This window comes from Citrus clementina, unplaced genomic scaffold (assembly GCF_000493195.1).
Source record: "Citrus clementina cultivar Clemenules unplaced genomic scaffold, Citrus_clementina_v1.0 scaffold_4, whole genome shotgun sequence".
NCBI classification, from domain to species: domain Eukaryota; kingdom Viridiplantae; phylum Streptophyta; class Magnoliopsida; order Sapindales; family Rutaceae; genus Citrus; species Citrus x clementina.
In genome coordinates, this window is record NW_006262274.1 from 4,929,430 (window position 1) to 4,946,879 (window position 17,450).

The 17,450-nt window shown below is 31.7% G+C and overlaps 1 long non-coding RNA gene across 1 annotated transcript; it reads right to left on the reverse strand.

Moving 5' to 3' along the window:
• Positions 1-14,417: 14,417 nt before the first annotated feature.
• LOC112098946 lies at positions 14,418-17,198 on the reverse strand. Its single transcript, XR_002905981.1, has 4 exons — positions 16,562-17,198; positions 16,239-16,280; positions 16,058-16,148; positions 14,418-14,570 (listed from the first exon to the last, which is right to left on the reverse strand). It is a non-coding gene; the product is annotated as an uncharacterized LOC112098946 (long non-coding RNA).
• Between the last annotated feature and the right edge of the window lie 252 nt (positions 17,199-17,450).

Below are 17,450 nucleotides of genomic sequence, written 5' to 3' on the forward strand. Positions count from 1 at the left end.
CTTATTATGTGGATCCAATCAAAACTTTCCGCTTTTGGGATTCAGCCATTGGATTTAATGAAAAAGCTGTTCAATGGCAAGAGCTTTGTTTATTAGGTTTTTAAGATTACCCTGTTATTTGATTAAAAAAAACTGTAAAATATGGTTTAGTTCTTATATTTTAATTTAAGAGTTTATTTAATTTTTATATTTTGAAAAATACTTCTCTTATTAAATATGAGGTTCCAACCTTTAATATTTTCTTTTTAATAATAATACCTTACAATAACAATCTTGGAGTTATTAATGAAAAAGGTTTATTCATCAAATTAGCCTAAAGAATTAAAAATTAATGTAAATTTTTATGCTATTATTTTAAATTTTTATATACAATTATTAGTAAGATTATTGCAATGATATTAAATATTACTTTCAGTTAGTTGATATTAATTTTTTTAAAATATTTATTTGTCAAATTCTAGTTAAAGTACAATAAAATACTATTTCTTTCATACTGATATTTATTGATTAATTTGGTAATTAATAATTAGTTAACTTGCTATTAAATTTTTTTAGATAAATTAATTAATATTAAGAATATTGTTGATAGGGTAGCATTATAAAGGTAAAGAAAAAGTAAAGATAATAATATAATATATTTAATACTAATAGTATATTGAAGTACTTTTTAAAATATAAGAATTAAATGAGTATTTAAATCAAAATACAAAAAGTAAACAAGCATTTACTTGATAAAAAATCACAAAAGTTGAATGTTTCAAAATCTTGACACCCAAGACTTATCTATTAAAAGAGGTCATGAGAATTAAAACTTAGATGAAACAATGCCGTAACGTTATCACAGAGACGTGCTGAGATTTTCCTATTTTTAAATTTAAATTTGACACGCATAAGAGATAGCGATGGTGAGAGTGGGACTGCTCACTTGGAATTTAAATTTAATTGCACGGTCCCATTCTCTCTCTGATATTTTTCGCATTCTCTTTCATGAAGAATAAATTAGCGGCCCATTGAATAGTGTTTATGCGTGCTTTATGGGTTATAACATTTTTGTCGATCCTTGGAGAATCCTTGAAATGAAGACAATCGGGTAATGACTAATTAAGTATTTATGATGAAACCTAAATTTCTCTCCACGTGAAAGAGAAAAATCAGAAAATAGAGGAGAGAAATTAAAGCGAGAAAAGATTCCTCTCCACGTGACAACAAACGTTGAAATGTTTTTGCTCTTCGTTTGATGCTTCGAGGATTCACAGGTGCCGATAAGTCCAACAAAATTCCGCGGCTTGAATAGTATTTGTTAGTGGCACTCGTTTCTGATCTTTTAACTTGAATTAAATTTTGTCGATCTCGCTGCAAAAATGATCTTCCAAGATGAAGAAATCAGTGGCCCATCCGTTAATTGTGCGTGATTTATGGGTTATAACATTTTTGTCAATAGTCAACCCAACTCAGAAATTACGTGTTGCGAAGTCAATGAAAGAGAAGACAGAAGTCAGTGAAAGCAAAGACAGCAAGACATTGACTAATCATAATATGGTGGGACACTTAAGTATCATTTGGGATTAAAGTAGAAATTTAATAAATTTCTTATTTCATAATTCTTTATAAAAATAATATTTAATAAATTTTGTAAAAATTATTTATTTCATAATTTTTTTGTATTTTACTACAGTTTTTAAAAACAAGTTGAGATTTACTTTTCAAAAGTAACTTAAAATAAGCCACCACAATTTTTCAAAGTTTATGTTATAACATTAATAATTTAACAAAAAAGATAATTATGTTTTATTTTTTCATACACTTTAATACATAAGTTATTAGTATCATAGTACCACCACAATTTACTATCGCAACTAATTTGAGTTTTCTCCAGTATCAAAATTTTGATTTAGTAAGTTCATATTTTTTTATATTTTAATATTATTTTCTATTATAAAACTAATGAGACTTATACATGATTACACAAATTTTTTTAAACAATGAACAAGTTCATGTGAAATTTAAACATAAGTCTTAAAATCAAATTCATGACTATAATTTTTAACGTTCAATCTATTTATATTTTTTCTATAGTCACGGTATTCATTGCAACAAGTTGATTCTCTGCTTTTAAGAGTCTTGTTACAATTTCCTTTGCATTGATTCTCTGCTTTGGTGATTCCACAGTAACGCTCTATAGCGAAATTGAAGACAAATGACATGAACTTAGCAATTTTGCACCAACAACTTCCATAATTGAATTGGGTAGCATATCATTAATCCAATGCTTTAATGTCATTTTTCCATGAAAAATTTCATATGTGGGTTTCTTCCCAATGAATGTTTCCATTATCATTATCCCAAAACTCTAAACATCCCCATTTGTGGATGCCTATCCTTCTCTTCCATACTCTATGGATTTCAACAATTACATGGTAAAATAAAATAATTAACAATAACATGCTCAAATGAAGATCGTAAAAATAAATAACATATCATAAACTATTAAAGAAATAAAAAATTTAATGTAGAACAAACTCGGTGGTGGCAAGTGTTTGTGTTTGAGTCAATGATTGATCTTCTCTGAGTAAGAGCTTTGCCATGCCAAAATCACTCAAATGAGCAACCATATTATTGTCTAGCAAAACATTACTCGACTTTAAATCACAATGTATTATAGGTGCTGAATGACCAAAGTATAGGTATACCACAACTGATGCAACATCTATCATTATGTTTAATCTTTGAAAAATATCCAAAATGTAGTTGCTTGTATACAAACACTTACCCAGATTTCCATGAGGCATGTATTCTAATACCAATGCCTTAAAATCATCATTTGAACAACTTCTAATGATTTTGATAAGGTTTTGATGGTGAATACTTTTCATCATATTGCATTCAACATTAAGATTCTTAAATGCTCCTCCATATTGCAAGTTAAAAACCTTCACTACAACCTCCATCCCATCTTGAATTCGTGTCTTGTAAATAGAGTCAAAACCTCCTCTGCCGATTAGATTGTTTTAATTAAATCCATTGTATTATTGAATCCATTTATTGCCTTAAGGCTGTATATATGTATATTTTTTAACTTTGCTTTGAACTCATCTCGTGCCATTGAGATTTTGACTTTCTTCTGTTTATTGCTACCATTTTGAAATTAAACAATTGATTCAATTGATCAACTTATTAATAATCGATCAACTTAATTTTATTTAATTGATCAACCTAGTTTTCTTTCATTAACGTTTTATAGCATGATTCATTCGTGATATATATTTACAACATTTTTTTTATGTTTCCTTTGCTTCAATTCACTCATAATAAATCTTAAAATCATTATCAACCATCGTGATTTAACTATAATAGTCTGAAAACAATTTGAAAAAAAATATAACTCTATGGATAATTCAATTTTAAGGGTATTATCAGACAAATCATTGCACTAACAATTTTGATTGTTTGCTTGCAAAAGTAAAATATGCATTTGTATAACTGGTTTTGCAATAAGAAAAAATGTTAAAAGGTACCCCAATTTTTTCTTTCAAGTTTCAAGTTAATTATATGGTTGCTAAGTGAATTAAGAAAGTAACCTCATTGGCCTCTCTTATAATATGGATGTCTTTTGAATTATCTTAATTTAGAATTTATTGACATACACTAATTGATAATTAACTTTTTTGTTCTCATAAGTGATCTTCTTCTTTATGCTTCACCAATGGTGACAACATTTTAAATCAATGAGATATTCATTATATTAGCAGAAATTACGAGGGATCTCAACGAGAATATTAGAATAACCCCAAAATAATAAAAAGGATGATTGTGGCTTGAAGACTGGTTCTCGCCACAAGTTGGGCTGGTTTATGCTCAATCTACGGCCATAACATCCTAGAAAAAGTTGAATAAATAATATTTTGTGAGTTCTTGATGGAGCGAGAGTAGCGGAAGCAAAACTGATTGGGTAAGACAAAGCGGAAGTGGAATTGATAGGATAGAAAACACTAAATATCATTCTAATACTTGACCAAGCCAACATGATTAGGTTACGCTTTAATCGAAGCATGATTAGATATCATTTTAATCCAAACGACTCAATAAGATTTTTAATAACGTTTAAAGTGAGATTATATAACGTTTTAATCCAAACAACTCTACAAGAGATATTTTGATAGATAATTCCAGAGGAAATTATAAAAGAGGAAATTTTATTAAATAATTGAATCTGAAGTTGTGAAAATAATAACAAGACCTCTATATTTATAATAGAGTAAACCCATTTTCCTAAGTTAACTTAAAAAAAGGAAAACTAAATCGTAATTATAATGGAAATAAAATATACTTTCTCTAAGTTAACTAAATCTCATGCCTTAATTGACTCTAATAAAAATAGAAAGTTCTAAAATAATAAAATACCATAATTGACTCTAATTAAAATAGAAATCTTAGAATAATAAAATTCTAGAATCTTAAAATTTCTAAAATAACGTCCTACATTAGTTCTAGTTGATATTGTTAATTTTGCAGAAAATATTTTTTAAGATATTAAAATCTTCATAAATATTTTATAGACCTTTCCTCATTTAGGCCTTCTCGAAAAGCTAGAACTTACAATCAAACTTTTGCCCCATTATATAACATATGTTAGTAAAATTCATTTTTACAAATGATAATTCTATTCACCCCTTTCTTTATATTTTCTAAAAGATCTAAAATTTTACTCCCATACTTACGGAAAAATTCAAACCTTCCAATGATAGGCGATGGTGATGATGAGAGAGAAAGAAAAATAAAATAAAAATAATTAATAATATAAAATTTTTTAATTATAGTAATTTTAAAAATAAACATTTAATACCCATAGCTAAGACATCCTTGAGTTGGGTTGGGACCCCAGGCATGGTCATAGCAGGTATGAAACCTTTTCAATTGTTCGGTTCCTTAGTTAGCTCCTCAAACTTCAGAAAGTATACATTTCCGAGGAGGTTTCTTCACCTAAAACCAAATCAACTTATTTGAGCTCAACAAAAGTTTGTATCTCCCTCTAAGTAACATATATTTATATGGTCTCAACATACACCTAATATTGAAGTTCTTTTCAAAAGCATCACTTCATTCAATGAAAAGCACATTGGCCATAGTATTTGCCGTCTTTTACAAAGCGGGTACCATCAAGATCAACCACTACACCACTTTTTATGCTACTTGAAAGAAGATTATAAATATTTTAGAGTTCCACAAACTCTATAATATAGAAATTTAAATCAGTGCACTACACATAAATTTCGTACAGAACGAAGATTCAAACATCTCTATAAACACAAACTCTCAAGATGTTTTAGAGTTAAACAAAACTACCATTTCATGCCTAGAAAAAATGTAACAATTTTTCCCACCAGAGTGGTTAATACTCAATACGGATTTGCTTCAAGTCACCGGAGAGGCTTTTAGAGCAAATGCAACAATTTTGGGTTCTAAAATTTTGCTCTTTAAAGCGTTATTTTGGCTTAGTGTTTCAATTATCAAGAAGAGGTACAAAGATCAATGGCTCCTACTATCCTCGTTTTAGCTTAATATATATCTCTCATTTTAATAAATATGGTTGTTTCTTAAAAATTTAATTAAGATCATTGGCTTTGAGTTACTACTATAGGATTCCGAAAATGATCAGCAGCCTATTTCTTCTTCATCTTCAAAATCACCCAACAAACCAAAGTTTGTTCAAATTTAAATGTCCCTGCTATATTAGTACTAACGTTTGTCTTAAAATTTTGCTCGATTAATCCTTGACTTCAAAAGGAACAACGATCTTTTCCTATTCATAGTTCCTTTTTTTTTTAACTCATATTTTAATGAGTGGGTAAAATTGAGTTTTAAATTTTAATGTTGATAATCAAGCCAGCTTTTTTTTTTATTTACGATTAAGCCAACTTTTTTTAATTAGATTTGAAAAATTAGGAGAGTTTAGGATAGAAAAAAAAATTAAGAGAGAATCCTAATCTGTAATACCCCACACCCGATTATTTTTGACCCTTCACCTATATAAATTGAGCGCGATTAAACGCTCGGATAGTCGGATTTTTTTTTTCGTCACGGGTCCGGTATTAGCTTAATTTGTATTAAGCTTAAGTGGGAAAAAAAAAAAAGAAGAAAGAAGAGGAAGAAAAAGTCGGGTTTTATATATGGAAAAAGGGGGGAAACTGTTTTTGAAGAGAAATGAGAGAGAGAAGGCACGAGAGAGAGAGAGAGAGAAAGAGTTTGACCCGACATTGACCCGGATCCGACCGGAAACCCGCGACCTTGACACGATTGTATCTCCCGATTCCGGCCACCTCACCGGCCGAGCTTGGTATCGATCTGAAGCTTGGAAGCCGACCGTTATATCCCAGCTGTCCTCGTCGCCGGAAACCGACCAGAACGCCGGCGATTTGAGCTCGAAAACTCGCGGCCAAAACCCGTTTTCGCCGCCATCGATTTCGCCGGAGTTTGGGCACACTTCCAGCTGGGTTCTACTCCTCACGTCACCAGCATCATTTTCCGACCAACCTCGTCACCTGAAACGGCCGGATTGCCGGCGATCAACCACTTGGGAAGCTCGCGGTTTTGGAAGCTCGATTTGCCGCCGTTGCCGCGCGTGGGAGGTCACCGCCGGCACCATTGGACTCATCGTGGCTTTAAATTTCAGTTCTGAGCTTCACGTTGCTGTCGGATGAATTCCGGTGACCGTTGACCGGCAAGGGTATTTTGGTAATTTCACAGTCTAAGGGCAATTTTGTAATTTCAGATTTTGTGGGTATTTTGGTAATTGCTGTAATTGAGGATAAAGTTGGTAATTTATGATTTTGAGGTTAATTTGGTAATTTTGATATGAGGGTATTTTGGTAATATTGAATTCAAGGGCAATTTGGTAAATTCATAAACTTGAGGGTGAATCTGTAATTTGTGGAATCAATGGATAATTTGGTAATTTTAAGTTAGGGCAGTGAGGTAATTTGAGATTTCGAGGGTAATTCGGTAACTTAAGTTGTTAAGGACATTTTGGTAAATTTACACTCCGAGGGTAATTTCGTAATTTTTGACATTGTGGTTATTTATGTGATCTGAATTAAGGACAATTTGGTAATTGAAGATTCTGAGGATAATTTGGTAAAATAATGATGTTGGGGGCATTTTGGTAATTTTGGTATGTAGGGGTATTTCGGTAATTTTGTGCATGCGGGAATAGTTTATTTTTGATAGATATTCGTTTCGAGATTTATTATATAAAATTGGTTGTATTTCAAAGTTACGGAGAATGATTATGGCGTTTCCTTGATTAGGAGGATTCGCGAACGAGAATTTAACTCGCGGACGTTGTCGACACCGAGTCTGGACATTGTCACTGTGAGTGGAATATACAAAACCTATTTTCAAAGTACATGATGATTTTATGATACAGTGCAGTATGTTTTGATAAATAAGTGTTTAATGCTTCGATTTAATGATTTTCTAGAAAATTGATTTTTATTTATGTGTTGATATTTATTGTTATTGAGAATGAGTTTGATTAATGATTTTACTATCGATTTTGAGTAAATGCATGAGATTAGAATTGAGCAGATTTGAGATATGTTGAATAGAAAGAAAATGAGATTTCAGATGTGATTATATGTTTATGTACATGTGTATAAATGTTGTTTTTGAAATCATTAGACAGTACCCTTCCCTCCAGATACAGAGATACAGATATGAGATACATATCAGTTATTGAGATACAGTGATACAGATATGGGATACAGATCAGTTATTGAGATACAGAGATACAATGATACAGATATGGGATACAGATCAGTTATTGAGATACAGAGATACAGTGATACAGATATGAGAAACAGACAGTTGAGATACATGCCTTTGGGGCCCGTCTGAGTACACACAGAGGCTTTGGGCCGTGTACTTGGGCGCTTTTGTCCTTTGGGGACTAGATTATGCATGCATAGATATGATGAGATATGAGATAGTATTTCCCTATCTATCCGTGTAGCTCCGGGGCGTGACGTTACCCAGATAGTGCGTCATTGCCCGTCCGTTGAGGTCCGGATATGATAAGTTTTTTTCCCATCTATCCGTTGTAGCTCCGGAGCATGATGGTTCCCTGATTGCCCGTCCGTCGAGGTCCGGATATGATAAGATTAGTCCCCTGGGTACTTGTTTGATGATAGTTTTTGGTATTCAGTATTTGATATGATAAGTATTATGATTCCATCGATTTTATGCAGATTTATGTAATATAGTATTTCAGTGATTGATTTGACTTAAATAAGTTTATGTAAGTTCTTATGATATTTTGATGAAATTGATTTGAGAAATTGATTTGAGAAAGATTGAATCATTTTAAATAGATTTATTTATTTGTCAAAAATTACTATCCACTCACTGAGCTCACTGAGTTTTATACTCATCCCGTTTTTATTATATTTCCCCCCACCCACAGGAGATTTGCTGGTACATCAGTCGACCCAATAACGATAGTTAGATTTGAAATTGTGGCCATGTGATGGTGACAGGATGTCGTAGATTTAATTATTTTGATATTTGGGATATTGCGAATTGTATTTATTTATTATATTTTGTAATTAAGGATAATCATTGTATTTTAACATTAGAATGATTTTGGGTGGTATTTGGTATGTTGGCTTGAGAAGTCGGTTGTGGAGGATGGATGAATATTGAATTATTTTGGGAGTATTGTTTTATAAATTGCAGGTTGAGAATGTTTTATTTATAAGGGAGATTCTACCGAAATTTTTATAGTATTATTAGATTTCATAAATAGTATTGATTCGATTTTACGAGTTTAGATAGACTCGCCCTGGGGGAGTGCGGGGCGGGTCGTTTCATAATCCAACTTGGAGACTCATGTTCATAATTGTAGAGATTGTTCTGCTGCCTTCCACGTAGAAAAATATTTACTTGGATTGAGGCTAAGGATTTTTTTTCTTCTTAAAATATCTTTTATTTATTTATTTTTTAATCATAAGTTTGTGAGCAACATCTATAAATCACATTGGTGTTGGTGTTTGAACAAGTCATCTTTAGTTTAAAATTATAATATGAACCGATATCTAAAGGTCCGGCTTCTAAATTAAATAAAAGTTTATTCATAATTAACCCCCGGCGATGCCCAAAAACTCTATGAACAAATTATTATACAAGCAAGTTACTGCATAATTATATTTCTTATTCGTGGATAGCACTTGTAATAATTCAACTTGATTTTCTTTCAATGACGATTATAGCATGATTCAGTCATTCTATTCACGATAAATTTTTATTTTTTTCGTGTCCTTTTGCACCTTGGCATCAAAGCACAAAGTACAAGGGGCAATTGTTCGATATGATCTTCATCACCGGCATGGTTAACAGTAACATGGCCCAATAAGCAAGCCCAAGTGCAAAAGGACCAAAGGGCAGCCCAATATTGTTTCCGCTCTTGACATCCAGGAAATCAAGCAAGACTCAATAAAAACACATTTATTAAATATTATTTTTTATTTTAATTTCTCAAAAGAATTGATAACAAATAGCTAGGTTGAGGAGTATATGTGAATTACAAAAAATCATAATAATAATTATCTTCGTAAATTTACTGATAACATTTTCTAATTGAATAAGGGTATTTTCTAATTGCTATTCGGCTTGCACAATTATCTTCAACACTTTGTAGGCTTGGTTGCTTGGTCGTTTTGATTTGTAGACTTGTAATGGATTCAGAGATTTTTGTTCTTTGAATAGTGGGGTGTTCCTTTCGGGGAAAAAAGGAAAAAAAGAAAAAAAGAAAAATAGAGCGATGTTGGCTAAGCAACGTTGGTGATTGGTCTTTGAACATTCTTTGGTAGTTCGGGTGCTGAAAGCTCGATACTTTAAACACAGTTCTTTTCTTACCGCAAAGCATGGTCATAACCCTTATCTTATATCTGGTGAAGTCTTCTATGGGGGCATGGCGTTCTTGAACGAGGTATTTGGTGACATATTAAGTGTGGGTCACGCAACTCACAAGTGGATGTCTATCACGGCAATTGGATTCCACTGCTCAAATATTTTCGCGCAGTCTCTAGTGCTTCGTTTTGATACAAAAGTGTCTCCTTGTGCTGATGGATAGTAATCGTAGGAATAATGCTTTGTTGCGGAGTATTTTGTGCCGATGGATGTTGAATCCATTTTTTGAATTCATTTGCCTAGTACTCCAACGGCTAATGAGGTGTTACGACATTTTGCGAAGGATGGCATTTATACTGTTAAATAAGGTGTCTTATGTCTTTGGCTTGGGAGAATATGGATGTTGCGAAAAGTTCTAGTAGTTCTTCAAGGGATGGGAATAAGATCTGGCATTTAAATGTTGTTTGGAAGGCCAAATTCTTTTTGTGGCAGGGTTACATAGTTCTGTTTCATTTAGTTAACGGCTATTTGAATTGAAGAAAGGATTTGATGAATACAAACATAGGACAGTGCAGAGATCGAAACCAAACTTTATGTTAGTGTAAGGTGCCCAAAATCTTTTGCATCGCTGCACTGCTTAATTCAAAATGTTCTTACAAATGCCTTTGGCGATCGGTCACAATTTAATATATTACCCAATGGTGTTATGTGTCAAACTCCATTTTGAGATTTTTGTGTTGAACTATTCTTCTGTGGATATTTGGCAAATGGTTTTGAAGGTTTTTGACACTTTTGGAGGACTGATCTTGAATTCTTATGTCAATTATCATGCTTTATATGGGTTGAGTGGTTCTATAGGAATAGATATCAATTGTCACACACACACACGCACACACACAAATACACGCACACGCTTATGTTTGCAATGTTGTAAATATTTTACAACACTGATTTTATGTCATAACAAAGTTAAGTTTATAGTTTAATCACTACGGCTTCCATCAAAACAAAATCCTGAATCTGCTGCTGACTAAGAATGCTCGAGACTTTTTTTATTAAATGAGGTCCTGGGGATAAAATCTTAGGTGAAACAATCCCACAGGACCCGCACCGTCATCATATAGATGTGGTGAGATTTTCTGATTTTCAAATTTAAATTTGACAAACATGAGAGACAATGATGGTGGGACTGAAAATTTAAATTTAATTGGACGGTGCCATCCCTCTCTCATGTTTGTGAAAATTTAATTAATTAAATAGTTTAACATAAGTTTTTTTCAACAGCAAGACAATGTTTGTTTTAATGTAAAGTCAGTGTATTACGTCAAAGCGAGAAAGGATTTGCTATTGGTTTAATAATATGGTTTGACACTTAGCTGATTTATTATTGTGATAATTGTCTTATTTTTCTTAGTTACTTTGCGAATGTGATTAAACCGATTAAATTGGTTCTATTTAATTTAGTTTAGCATATACATAAATGTATCCCTATAGCAATCTCTACTGATAATACACTCGTAGATTGATCGGTCAAACTCTCGCAAATTTGTTAAAAAACTGAAGTAACAAAAATAAATTAGTCCGATCTATTGACTTGACAGGGCTGGAATGCAAACATTAGCATGGGGGTTCATATTTTTTTTTCCAGTAAATTTTTTTAATCTCTACAGTTTGAGTAAATAACAATGCAATTTATACCACACAGGTAAAAATAAGAGTAAATAACAATGCAATTTATACCACACAGGTAAAAATAATTTAAGAAAATTAATAATATGAAATATAAGAAAATTAATGATAAAATATGGTTATATTGGTTTGAATAAGAAAAATATTTTCGTATAAGAATTCCAATCTTATGCAATTTATACCGCAGGAGGAAAAATATATAATTAATTCAATCCAACTTATTCTGATTATTATTATTATTTTGAATATATAATAATTATTATTATATAGATGTGGAAAAATATATAATTAATATTGCCAGTGTCGCATACAGTTGCAAAGCTACAGCCTTGCATCTTGAACAACCTTCGGATAGTCTTGACTCTTGAATCCAAATACTCCGCTACACTTGAGTGTAGCCAATGAACCGTGGTCCTTCCTTAGCTATAATATGCAAGTTTTGTAACGGATAGACAAGATGAATTTAAGTGAAGTGAAAGCATAAAAAAAACATAACTACATAAATGAATCCCTTCATGATATGTTTAGAACAGAGTTTTATACAAGGAGCCGGTATAGTGTCGAGCTCTCAAAAGCTGTCTTTGGCTATCATTTGGCAGCTAAAGACCCGGTACAGTCCGTTTATTAACCGGTTGCACATTATTTTAAATTTAAAAAATTAAATAAAATAATATATTAATTTAGAAATTATAGAAAAAATATTAATAGTAAAAAATAAATAGAAAATAAAAGAAAGATATAATGTTGTCAAAATCAAGAAAAAATTTATATAATAAATTAAAAATGTTTGTTTCATATATTATATGTGATGTGTCATATTTAACATCAAAATTTTCTACATGTTTTGTTATTTTTCTCAACTTTGTTATTCTAAATAACCCAAAAAGTTTTTTTTCCCGCCCGTTTTATGTTTGACGTCCTTATTGCATGTTTGACCCCCGTTCTTACATCTTTCATGTGACTTGTTGCATGTTGACATGGTTTTCATGTTTAACCTCATATATTACATGTTTCTCCGCACTTGTTACATGTTTCACGTGGATTGTTGCATGTCTTAAATAAAGCCAAAAAATGAAAATTATCCCACGTATTTTATGTTTCACGCCTGCGTTGCATGTTTGATCTCCGTTATTGCATCTTTTATGTGAACTGTTACACGTTGACGTGGTTCTCATGTTTAACTTTATGCGTTGCATGTTTGACCTTAACTGTTGCATGTTTTACGTGACCTTTTTACACGTAAAAAATTTCCCACTCGTTTCACGTTTCACGTTCGTATATCTCCATTGTTGCATCTTTCACGTGAACTATTGCATGTTTCTCATCTTTAACCTCATCTGTTTCATGTTTGACCTTTGGTGTTGCAAGTTTTACTTGACCTTTTTACATGTAAATTTCATATTGCATGTTCATGTGGATTTTCGCATGTTTGAATAAAGCCAGAAATGAAAATTTTCTCGGCTGTTTCATGTTTCACGTTTGTGTTACATGTTTGATCTTCGTGTTGCATCTTTCACATTAACTGTTGCATGTTGATGTCGTTCTCATGTTTAACCCCATCTGTTGCATGTTTGACCCCATACGTTCCATGTTTCATGTGACCCTCTTACATGTAAATTTCATGTTGCATGTTTGATCTCATTTGTTGCATGTTTCACATGGATTGTTGCATATCTTGAATAAAGCCAAAAAATGAAAATTGTTCCACTCGTTTCATGTTTCACGTTCATGTTGCATGTTTGACTTCCGTCTTTGCATCTTTCAAGTGAATTTTTGCATGTTGATGTGGTTCTCATGTTTAACCTCATCTATTGCATGTTTGACATCAGATATTGCATATTTTACATGACCTTTTTAAATATAAATTTCATGTTATATGTTTGACCTCACTTGTTGCCTGTTTTACTTGAATTGTTCCATGTCTTGAATAAAGAGAAAAATTGAGAATAGGTGAGGAAGACAAAGTAACAGTGCATATAATCACTAAGTTGGCTAGCCAACTTATTTAACAATGAATCTAGCGGTTAACCACTTCCACTTCAGAGACACCCAACAATGAAACAGTTAGCCAATTGATTTAACGAAGAATTAAGCGGTTTATTGATTCCACTCCTGAAACACTCAACAATTAAGTGGTTAGTCGACTAATTTAACAAGGAATCAAGTGGTTAACTGCTTGCGTTCAAGAAAATAGCTAACAATGAAACAGTTAGCCAAATTGTTAAGCAAAGAATTAAGCAGTTAGCTGCTTCCACTCCAAAAACAACTAAGTATGAAACAGTTACTCAGCTTATTTCACAACAAATGAAACGGTTAACTAGTACAATGAATGTTTGATGTTGATATTTCATGTATCACATTGTCTAACACATGTATAAATATCATGTTGCATTTCAAAATTTCTTGACATTTCAAGTGATAATTTATAATCAAAATTATTTGTTTCATATTCTTTTTTATTATTAATTAATTAAGTTTAATTAAGCCCCATCTATTAAGAAAAAAATAAATGAAAATGTTGCTTTAGTGTTAAAATTATTTGATAATTTAAGTGATCATTATCACTCCAAGTAATAATTTATCATTTTAGTTATTATTTGTTTCATTATTTTGTAATTTGTTTAATTCTTCAAACGAAAATAACTATGATGACAATTTTAAATTACCAAATAACCTTCTTTTTTTTAGTGCAATTGGTAATTTGTAAATTTTTTATTTTAAAAATCAAATAATACATACAACACATTAATTATTTTGGATTAATTTCATCAGAGCTTGTAAATGAAACCCATAAACAAAGGCATCTCAAACTTTGTAATTACAAAAAAAAAAAAAAAAAAAAGCGTAAAGAAGAGAGTTGGCGGGTGCACGCCATGCGCGAATTAATTTTCACCATCATCTTCCACCATATGTCGTGAGCAGTGGAGGCTTTCCCTCCCCATTACCATTACAAAAAAAGTGTCGAAAAAGGTGTCGACCTGTGTCACACCCCCATCCAAGAAGTGAGCTAAAAATTATGAAACTCCAAAGCACTGTCTGAGCATAGCACACAAACTACTTCCAGCATCTCCATTAACAAAATATTTGAAAAAAGCAAGGCATGAGCTATTAGCCCATACACTTTTAAGCATAATGATTCTAATCACATCTCATTTAACCACGAGGCCATGAAAACATACTCAAAGATTCCAAAAGAAAATTGACATTTAAACACATAAGAATCAATCTTATGAATCCATCAATTTTGCAATCAAGCGAAAAAAATGTCAATCTCTGATCTATAAGACCAAACTTCAAAGTCTATAATTTCAATGATCAAATAACAAATGATGTACAAATAAAATTCATGGAAATCTATAGAAACCTTTGGCATTATTTTAGACCATGTAATAAGTACAGGCCTTGTTCAATAATCCCTTTAAATTATTGGGTTGGTTCAATTACCATACAAATTGGCAGATATAATCTAGACATGTAAAGCACCTAGAATATAACATCTTAGCTCAAATTTAGTTACATTTATTACTATTTCTATGACCCAATACAGAGTTACAGAAAACTGCTTTATTGACAGGAAACGCCAACAACCTAAGCTTCTGATTTTCTTTAAAAATTCAATACTATTCAGAATATTGTGAAAACTTCCAAAATATTATTAGACACAACATATAAAATTTTCAAGCCATTTGGACAACTCCATAATTGGTTCTCACAGGATTGGACTAAACAAATCAAAACTGCCTTTTTAATTCACACAAAAACAGCTGAGCTTTGGTGATTTATTAAAATTAAAATACTCAATATGTTGGGATGAAAATTCCCAGAACATAATTACACATATAACTTGATAACATATTAAAAGTTCAAGACATTCTGATATCATTAAGCTAATGTTTCATAAGATCAAACACAAGTGAATAGTTCTGTCAAGGGGTTTACGGCTAAAGTGGTGGAGTTTGAAAAATCATAAAAAACAAAAGAGAACCAGACGTTCAATTACCAAGGAACTTTCAACATTTAAAATACATTTAAAATAGACTTATTGAAGTTTAATATCTCAAAATTTTAGCTCATGTTGACACCAATAGATTATTCGTTTATAACACCAAACATGGTACATACACAGTTTTTGATAAATTCCAACAGCAACTGACCAATTTGACAAATCCATTAAAAATCAACTATTAGTTCAATTCATTCCAAAATGTCCAGACTTGAAATATACAATCCGGCTTTTATTACTCAAAATTTGAAGCGAATCTAGCATCATTTAGTCATATTTTGAAACAATCAAAGTTATGATAACAGTCCAACAATCTTTAAATTTTCTGCAAAATCAATAAACTATTTATTATCTTTTCAGTTCAATAATCAATTTTCTAGCAAAATTAGACATGCAAAACCAACAACAACCTTACTTTTCAGTTTTGAGATAACAAAACATCAATTGCGCCAAGTTACCTACCTAAATCACAAGCTTTAACTTCCTGGCCTCTTAATAAAGCTTTCTGTCACCTTCGCAAGTATTAACTTCAGTCCTCACATTACCAAAAAGCCTACCCAAAATAAATAAAAAAAAATGATAATCAATCACACTTCCATTAAACAAAGTCATAAGAGCTTATTTAAAAATTGAGGCGTTTCACCTCTTAACGAATAGCTCAACTCCAAACTTCCAATCTATAGCACTACATAATTGAAACATACCACCACCGATCAACAAATAACCCAAAAAATTGCTAAGACTTTCAATTAAAAATAAAAGCTGGTGATTATATAGCATCAATATATAGAATTAAATCATCAAGCAACAGTATATGATGGTGAGTCTCTAGAAACATCAATAAAAATTTCTAAAAAACGGCAAAAAACAGCTTAAAAATGATATAATGAATATCAACACATATAAAATAAGATTGGTCAAAAAAATAAAAATAAAAGAAAAAAAGCTGAATAGGTAAATCTTTACCAAATTAGTGAGCACCCATCTTTAGGATTCCGAACAATGATTGCAGATCTCAAAACAAGCAAACAACACCAAAAACCAAACAAGAAAAAAAATAGTATATCAAGAGAAAAAAATTAACTTGTTTTGAGGGTTTTCGCTGGTGGCTTCAGGAAGCCCACGCGGCCACGATTTCGGCCAAAGCTAGGATGACGGCAGTGAAGGTTGAAGAACTGATGGTATAGTCAATGGTGCGACAGAAATAATGGTGGGCGGTTGGAAACGCAGCAACAGACGTGATACCAACTTTGCCTCTCCCTAGCTCTCGTATACAAACCAAATACTAGGGTAGATGACTCCGATTGGTTGATTAGTGTGAGAGAGAAAATGGATTTGATTTTAGGTAATGAGCAAAGAAATCAGATGATAGAAATTATGGATTTCAAAGAGGGAAGAAATTTAGGGATTCCCCTTTTAAGAAAGCGAAGAAATCAGATTGGCGAGAGTGGGGCCGGGGCGGTTAAATGGATGAGAGAAATTATGGATTTCAAATGAATGAGAAATCTGATGGTATAAAATGTTTATTAATATATACTTGAGAACCAACATCTCAAGTTCAATCGAACGGTTTGATTTCAATTTTCAATATGGTGTCCGGGCTTAGTGCCCGGCATTGTAGCTTTAACCCTTATACAACTGATAATATATAAGAACTTGTATTGGTGAATTTACAGACATAATAAATTAGGTGTAAAATCTATAATGTACTTATCGTAAACGACAACTTTATGGAGCAATAATCCTAGTTTTCTTTTCTAATTTTATGAGCAAGTAAAACTCGTTATATTTTGCTTCATTAAAAAAGAATAGTAAATGGCTTGCCTAGCTTTGAGTAAAGTATTTAGATCATTTG